We start from the raw sequence: 8,504 nt of genomic DNA, 5'->3' as shown, positions 1-8,504 counted from the left end.
TGCCAATTTCTGGCAGGTCTTTGAAGTGGAACTGAGTGTAGGTCAAAGGTCTGGGTACACCGGTAGGTGGCTGTGCCAGGTTAGGCTGGACATCACCCAACCCTTTCACTGACCCTATGAACCAGCCCGGGAGGCCCCAGACTTGCCGCTTTTGGGTCAGGCAGCCCAGCCTTCCCCGCCAGGAACGCTGGTAAGTACAGAACATTTGGCGTGGCCAATGACGTTTCTTTTTTTTCTGAACTGAGGGCATTTTGTACTACCTTTGTCATTGTCAAAAATCTATCTGTAATGTGGCAGGGTGGAGGGGAGTGCCTGGGCTTTGAACAAAATCGTCTAACTGCTCATTTGTTAGTTGTATGTAATTTTTTTTTTTCTTTTTGTGCTATGTTAGTGTTCTATTGCCGCACAATAAATTATCACAAACTTAGTGGCCTAAAGCAATACAAGGTTGTGATCTCATAGTTTCTGAAGGTCAGAAGTTCAGGGACAGTGTGGCTGGATTCTCTGCTCAGGGTCTCACAGGGCTGGAATCAAGGTATTGACCCAGGGTACAGTCTCATCTGGGGCGTGGGGCTCTTTCTCCAAGATCACCAGCCATTAACAGAATTCAGTTTCTTGCGGTTGTAGGACTCAGGGCCTTGTTTCCCTGCTAGCTGTGAGCTGAGAACTGTTGTCGGCATCTAGAGATCTTCCACAGTTCCTTGCCGTATGCCCCCCTCCCTAGGAATGTCACGGCATCTACCCTGGATTTCTTCCGGGCCAAATGGCATGCATGTCCCCGGCTCCTATGCTGCAGCCAGCTGGAGGGGACTCTGCTTCTGGAGGGTTCTCCTGGTTAAGTCAGGCCTACTTAGATAATCTCCTGATTGGGGACCTTAGTCACTGCTGCAAAATTCCTTCAAATGACCACCCAGGTTAGTGTTTAATTGAATAACTGGCAGAAGGAGTGTGTATAGCAGGGACCCAGAATCTTGGGACACATAGGAGAATTCTGCCTATGACACCTGCTGATGGCTAATTGCCATCAGTTTTCTGTTGATGTGTCTAAAGTCCAATGTATAACAGCATAATAATGATCATTTTTGTTATTTTTTTATTAAAAAATTTTTTTAACATTTATTCAGTTTTAAAAGGCAGAGAGAGACAGAGCGCAAATGGGGAAGGGGCAGAGAGAGAGGGAGACACAGAAACAGAAGCAGGCTCCAGGCTCTGAGCCGTCAGCACAGAGCCCGACACGGGGCTTGAACTCATGGACCGCGAGATCATGACCTGAGCCGAAATCGGACGCTCAACCGACTGAGCCACCCGGGCGCCCCTCACTTTTGTTATTTAATCAAACGTGTATATACTGCTTACTCCATGTCCAGGCATGGCTCTCAGATTTTCACAAACATCACATAATACCTACAATAAGTCTTTGATACGGGTTTGTTACTATGTCCATTTTACAGCTAAGGAAAGGGCCCCAGAGCAGTCAAGTCACTTCCCGAAGGTCACACAGTTCTGTCGGGGACCACATAGTCCTTTGGTCGCATCAAGCCTAGATCGACGAGTTTGGGAATGACAAAGGAAGGTCCAGGTGGGGCCAAGAAGTGGGATTTCTCAGCCTTGACCCCACTCCCTTTGGAACCTGCCAGAGGGGTGAGGTGGGGGTGTGCCGTTCTCTCTTAGGCTGGCCTTCGTGACTCTTCTGTAAATCTAGGTGTGTTATGGACGGACTGTTTGTGTCCTCCCCACCCCCCCCCCCACATGTGTGTTGATCAGATGTTGAAATCCTACCCCCCAGGAGGATGGTATTACATTGGAATTACAGTGTGGTGGAGCCCTCATGGTGGGGTCAGTGCTCTCAGAAAAGAGACCTCGGAGAGCTCTCGCCCCTTCTGCCACGTGAACATACGGGGAGTAGGTGGCCCATCTCCAAACCAGGAGGCCGGGACGTGTTGTTTCCAGTCTGTGGTGTTTTTGTTACAGCTGCCCAACTGGACTTAAGACGAGGAAGGACAGTTTCATCCAGGCTGTTTTCCGGGAGTCTTCACTAAAGTTGACAAACACCGAAAGGGAGACCAAGTAACATGCTTACACGATGCAGCTAAGTTTGCCACAGGTCCACCTCCTGGCCTAGACCCTGGCCGCCTCCCCTCGGGCAGAGGACATGGCTCCCTTACCTCTCCTGGCTTCCCCTTAGCACTCGTCTGTGATGTCTCCTCCACATGTAGGAGAGTGAAGCCGAGACAGACGGGAGCCCTCTGCTCTGCCTTCCGCTCAAGGCCCACCTTCCGTCCTCTGGTTTCCTGTCTGATTCCCTGGTGACGTCACCGGGAGTGACCAGCCCCTACTCACCAAAGCATGGACGTACTCTGCAGCCATAGGAGGTTTGTCTTATCAGATGGCTCAGTGACCCCCAAATGATAGAGGCATTCAAATCAGAGAAGGGTAAGGGGGCCTTCTGTTAATGTAATCTGGAAGCATGTTCTGGTGAGTCAAGAATAGGCACCCGTAGGACTTCCTGTGTCTTAGTTTGGGACTGGAATAAGGGAGCCATGCTCATCCTTGGCACGATCCTTCCAGTACAGAAAAGGGTCCAACCTTCATGCCGTATTCTCCATGACGTGATGGAGAATGTCCTCCTGCCTAATACACCCTCCAAGACCTTTAGACTCCTTCAAGTGTATAAATGCTCACTGATTTGACAAGATTGATTTTCTCCCCTTTGCTTTGCAAAATCCATCGTGAGGCCGAAGTGAGTAAAATTGATTTCCGCTCACTTTCCTCCCCACCCAAGGCCTCTTTGCTCGCTTCTGGTGATAAGAGATTTTTCAACTTTATACTCTTTTGAAAGCTTGGGGGTTTTTTGGAGTACAGTGAAATCGGGTGGTTCCACAGGCCTGTGTGGGAATTTTAATGTGATGTTTTAGGTGTTTAAGCTTCATTGGCTTAGAAGATACTGCTGTTGGAAGCCTAAGTATTTACATTGTAAATGTTGGGCTATGACCATGGAAACTGGGGATGGTATTACCCTGCTTTTCATCTAATTCGCATTCTGTGCCTTTTACTTAAATCAGAATGCGCTTCGGAAGGCCACCGGTGGAAATTCCTTCCTGTGAGTTGCGCTGCACAGAATCAAATGGAGTGGGTGTGGGGTTTACTCTTCAATTTATGATCTAAGGAACATCCCGTTTATTTTCGTTGTCTAAAGTGGATTTAATTGGTGGGTATCAGCCTGGCTGGAAATTCAACCTAGCCATACTATGAACCCCACTGAGGAGTTAAACAGAGATCTCAAGGGTCTTATGTTGCCCAGTACATGCAAAGAGGGCCTCCTGGTCTTAGACGAGGTGGTCTCTGATGACGTTTGTTGTCCAGACTCATGTGGTTCCTTGGTGACGGGAGGCTCGGAGGCAACCACGTAACTTAATGCCCAGGCTGAGGCTGAGAGTCGTAGTGCCCAGGACCTAGCCTCCATAGAGAGTGCCTGTAGCAACGCTCAATGCCGTTGTGTGGGAAGAAGACATGGGCACCTGCTTCTGGACCTGCCCCAAACCCACAGTCCCCTTTTAGTCTTGGGAAGTAAATGTATTTATTTGTTTATTCATTCATTCATTTGAAAAGTTTATTTATTTATTTTGAGAGAGGGAGAGCGTGCACGTCAGAGCAGGGAAGGGACAGAGAGAAAGAGAGAATCCGAAGCAGGCTCCACCCTGACAGTGCACGGGGCTCCATCCCATGAACCATGAGATCATGACCTGAGCTGAATCAAGAGTTGGACACCCCACCGACTGAGCCACCCAGGCACCCCAGTCTTGGGGAATTCATGTCTCCTTGTGTGAGCAAACTCCACCCTAGGTCTCCAAGTGCTCTCTCCCTTCCAGCCCTCCCAGCATGATTTTCCTAGAAAACTGTGTGCTTCAGAAACACAAACCAAGAACTCGACACTTGACACAGAAGGTGCCTGCTTTTAGGGAACCCCAGCCTTCAAGCCCACATCATAAATGGCCATGGACTCTGGGAAGTATGGGCTTGGGTGGTTTCTCTTTTCCCAATGAAGCAGGAAGAGTGAGCAGGAGGAGGTGACTTTGGTTGTTAGAGGATGGAAAAGATGGAAAGCAGTCCTCTCCAATAGTGGAGAAGTTAACCGTACGAGAGAAACGTGGTAGGATTGTTAGGCAGTGGAGTACTCACTTGAGATCTGTGGTCACGGTTGTGTTTTTCCTCCAGCCACACCCAGTGCATGGGTGTAAAACTGGGAAAGAAGGACAAGACCATCAAGGGACTGAAGGGGAGTAAACAAGGGGATGGTTGCTGCCTAAACTGGGCAGGGAAGGGTGGGGGGACACCGGTGGGCATGGCTGGTGGACAGTGAAAAACTGGGAGGGCCAGTGGACTGGTAGTCCCAGTGACCTCAGGGACTCAGAGAATTATTTGTATCTAGAGTCAGTGGGTTAGAGCATGAGGGATTGTTGTTAGTGAAAGTCCCCAAATCAAGATTTTGGAGGTAGTTTGGTTATTGGAGAGGACAGGCTCTAGGAGACAGTGAATGGGTTAAGGAAAAGGCCATTGGAAGTGGAGGCTGCAAGGGACAGAGAAATGAGACTGTAGAGTGAATTCTCTTCTGCAGGAGTGGAATATTTCCAAGAACAATGACAAGCATAAAAGCTCGTGAGGAAGACAGAGCCAGGTCTAAAACCCAGGCATTTGTTGATGACCATAAGCAGAAGAGGTGGTGGCTCGTGTCTTCTGGTGGTATACACTTAGAAGGAGCTAGAGGCTTGAGGGAGAAGGAAGAGAAATGATCTAAGGCAGAGGTTGGCAAACAATGATTAGCAGACCCAACCCATCTTGCTTCCTGTTTTGATAAGTAAAAGCTTCTTGAAACGTAGCTACACCCATTCATTTACATGTTACTTACGTTGGCTTTGGCACTAAATCAGAGTTGAGTAGTTGGGCCAGATACCCTAAGGCATGCAAAAGCCTAAATTATTTATTTATTCATTTATTTTTTAAAGTTTATTTATTTTGAGAGAGAGAGAGAGAGAGAGAGAGCGCACACACGTGAGCAGGAAAGGGACAGAGAAAGGAAGAGAGAGAATCCCAAGCTCAGGATTCTCTCTGCATCAGCTCAGAGCCCGACATGGGGCTCAAACTCAGGGACCCTGAGATCATGACTTGAGCTGACATCAAGAGTCCTATGCTTAACTGATGGAGCCACCCAGGCGCCCCAGCCTAAATTATTTACTATCTGGTCCTTCACAGAAAAGGTGTGCTGACCCCTGAACTAGAATTAGCCATGAAAAGCATTAACCTTACATTGAGAGGTAAGCACCATTAATATCACGGTAACTTCTTGTGCCACACAAATGTCAAATCCTTCTGTTTCTTTCAGTTTCAGTCTGCTCTGGGTCACCTGGTCATCCATTTTGACCCCACTGATTTTGTTTCAGGCACTCACATTCCTTCTCTGGAAAATTTGAATCAAGCAATACAAAGACTCAGAATGGTCAACTGAGACAATCGACCTGTGGGACAGCAGAGTAAGTATTCACGTGCGCCTATTGTTAAGCTTCTTGAAACTATTTTTTTTAAACTTCGGCTCTTCATGGAACCTGGACTCTATACAGCTTCCTCTGCCATGAGATCTTTTCATTCTTTCGTGTAAACTAAATCTTGAGTAGATTGTATTCCTTGGAACCAGATGGTTACCGAAACAATCAAAGGGCCATGTTCTCGGTCCTAAGTGGGTCCGTTGTCTTGTTTCTTCTAGGACTTCAGGTAAGATATGCTTCCCAGGCCAGTAATGCTCTATGCCCTTTGTCATAAGGAGAAAGGATACACACGGTGTGGCACAAACGCAAGTCAGTCTTGGCTCTTGGGAAGACCACTGACAGCAGGAACCCAACTGAAGGAAGGACTGACATGGCAAGAGCCACTGGGGTTATTTGGCATCCAACGATAGCCTAGGGAGTCTCTCAGACAAAGCTAAGAGTGAAGCATTTGAAGTGCAAATGGCTTCCTTGGAAGATTTTTTATTAACTAGAGCGTCACCTTGGCTGTTTTCCTCCCTGCATTTTCTAGAACTCACATTAACCGTGGTGTTCGTAGAAATGTATTTCACATGTGGTCTTATCAGTTACGCTCTGGACCTGTCAAACTGTGGGTAATGGAGAAAAAAAAAAAAACTTGAACAAAAATTCCTTCACGGCCCCCAGCTACTGATGGTTACGGATGGAAACTGGCCCTGTTGTGCCCTTTGGCTCAGTAATGCTTTTCTGATCCAGTCGCTTAGTTTGTTCATTGGGTTTAGTGAAAATGCACTCTGCTGTTTGGAAATTTAGCAGCAGAAGGGAGGAAGAAGGAAATATGTGTACTAGGACCAGCTACAGAGATTTGGAAGGATTTCCACCAGTGGGAATACTGATGTCTTGGGTTCCAAGGCTCTAAGTGTTCACTCTTTGCCGTGCCTGGTCAATGACGACCACTTCCCGTCTGATTAATGAATAAGCAATTCTCTGTCTTTGGTTCAATCAACTGTGGACCGAAGGCAGCTGTGCTGGTGATGCCAAATTGGTGGTTAAATGAGACTGACAGATAGCTTTCCTTGGGCTGTGAATTTTTGTGTCTTGTGTGATTTCCACTCTGGGTCAGGATGAGAGACAGCTAGCTACTCTGAAGGGAGAAAGACTTTAGTTTGATGTGAGACTTCCAGCTGCGCTATGCTGGACGAAGTCATCAGAACAAATGACTTTCTTCTGGAAACCTTTCATCTTCTTAGGTTTGTCCTAGCGGGGCAGAGGTCCCCCTTTGAGTAGAAAGTCAGGGAATAATGAGCTTCTCCGAATTAGCATTAGTCATGTAAAGAATGGCTCAGGAATTAGGGAAGGGGCTTCTTGTCCCCTGATGTGGACAATTAGGACAAAATTTGATATTTGGTTGCTCTCCATGTAGAGGATCCCCTTCAGCAAACATCTCACCTGACTATTGGAGGCAACATAATGACATTTTGCCTTTGTCTGCCTTGACATGGACAGTGGCTTTTGATAAGTGGTATGCTGGTAAATCTTTAACATTCAGGTCTCCAGAAAAAAAAAAAATCAGACATCGGATTTGCAGTGTTTACCAATGTCTGGGGTAGATAGACACCCACTGCGGCCAATTTCAGGCCACTGGCCTGATGCCATTGAATGCAGAGTTGGGAACAGACGTGCACCATCAGCTTCGAGCATTTGTAGGAATGGTTAGACCGTATATGACGAAGCCGGCTCCTGCTGACTGCCTCAGGAGACTATCTGTTGGTGAGGAGAGTTAAGGGGATATGTTCTGAGAGTGTCCCTTTTAACTGTGCCTCACCTTTGTGGCTTAAACGCAAACGGAGGAGACGCTGTCTAATGATGCAGATTCATTTGGCTACTCTAAAATTGTATGTGGCCTCCCGCTACAGTTTTTCACTGTGGCGGTACAGAGTTGTTAGAGCTTCATATGGGAGCACAGGGGGACCCACCGGGCGGAAGATCTTTCTTTTCTCTCCAGCTTTTCCGATAATTGACTCTTTTAAAAAAAAAAATGTTTATTTTTGAGAGAGAGAGACAGAGTGCAAGTGGGGAAGGGACAGAGAGAGAGGGAGACAGAGGATCCGAACTGTGAGATCATGACCTGAGCTGAAATCAGACACTTAACTGGCTGAGCCACCCAGGCGCCCCTTGACCATTTCACTCTTGAACAAATCATATGTCACCTACCCACTTCTTTGCCTCCCCAACAACTTACGAATAACAACCAGGCACCAGCTTCTTCCAGACCAACTCAAAAGCAAGCCAACATTCCTCTTTACTCTCCTTCTGGAAGTTCAAACAATAGGACAATAAATGAAAGGTAGAAACAAGATGTCGGCAAACCCACCAAGCCCAGAGCAAACCGCACAGTCTTCTTTGAAAAGATGCCACCACCTTGACGCTCAAAAATGTAACGTACAGCGTGGTAGTTAATAATAGTTAATAATACAGTGTTGTGTATTGGAAAGTTGCTAAGAGAATAGATTGTAAAAATTCTCATCACAGGAAAAGGAACTTAACTATGTGACGCGATGCACGGTTCATATATCAAATCCTTATGTTGTACCCCTGAAACCTATGCGGTGTTGATATGCCAATTATATCTCAATAAAACTGGGGAGACATTAAAAATTAAAAACAGGGGCGCCTGGGTGGCGCAGTCGGTTAAGCGTCCGACTTCAGCCAGGTCACGATCTCGCAGTCCGTGAGTTCGAGCCCCGCGTCGGGCTCTGGGCTGATGGCTCAGAGCCTGGAGCCTGTTTCCAATTCTGTGTCTCCCTCTCTCTCTGCCCCTCCCCCGTTCATGCTCTGTCTCTCTCTGTCCCAAAAATAAATAAAAACGTGGAAAAAAAAATTAAAAAAAAAAATTAAAAACAGATGCCTTGAGAGAAAAATGAACATAAAAAAGGTTTCCTCTATAATTCAAAAGAAGGGAATACAATTTGCCCATTAAAATCACAA

Source organism: Herpailurus yagouaroundi, unplaced genomic scaffold (genome assembly GCF_014898765.1).
Source record: "Herpailurus yagouaroundi ecotype Mexico unplaced genomic scaffold, PumYag 67690, whole genome shotgun sequence".
Classification (NCBI taxonomy): domain Eukaryota; kingdom Metazoa; phylum Chordata; class Mammalia; order Carnivora; family Felidae; genus Herpailurus; species Herpailurus yagouaroundi.
Note: the sequence above shows the minus strand (reverse complement) of the source record.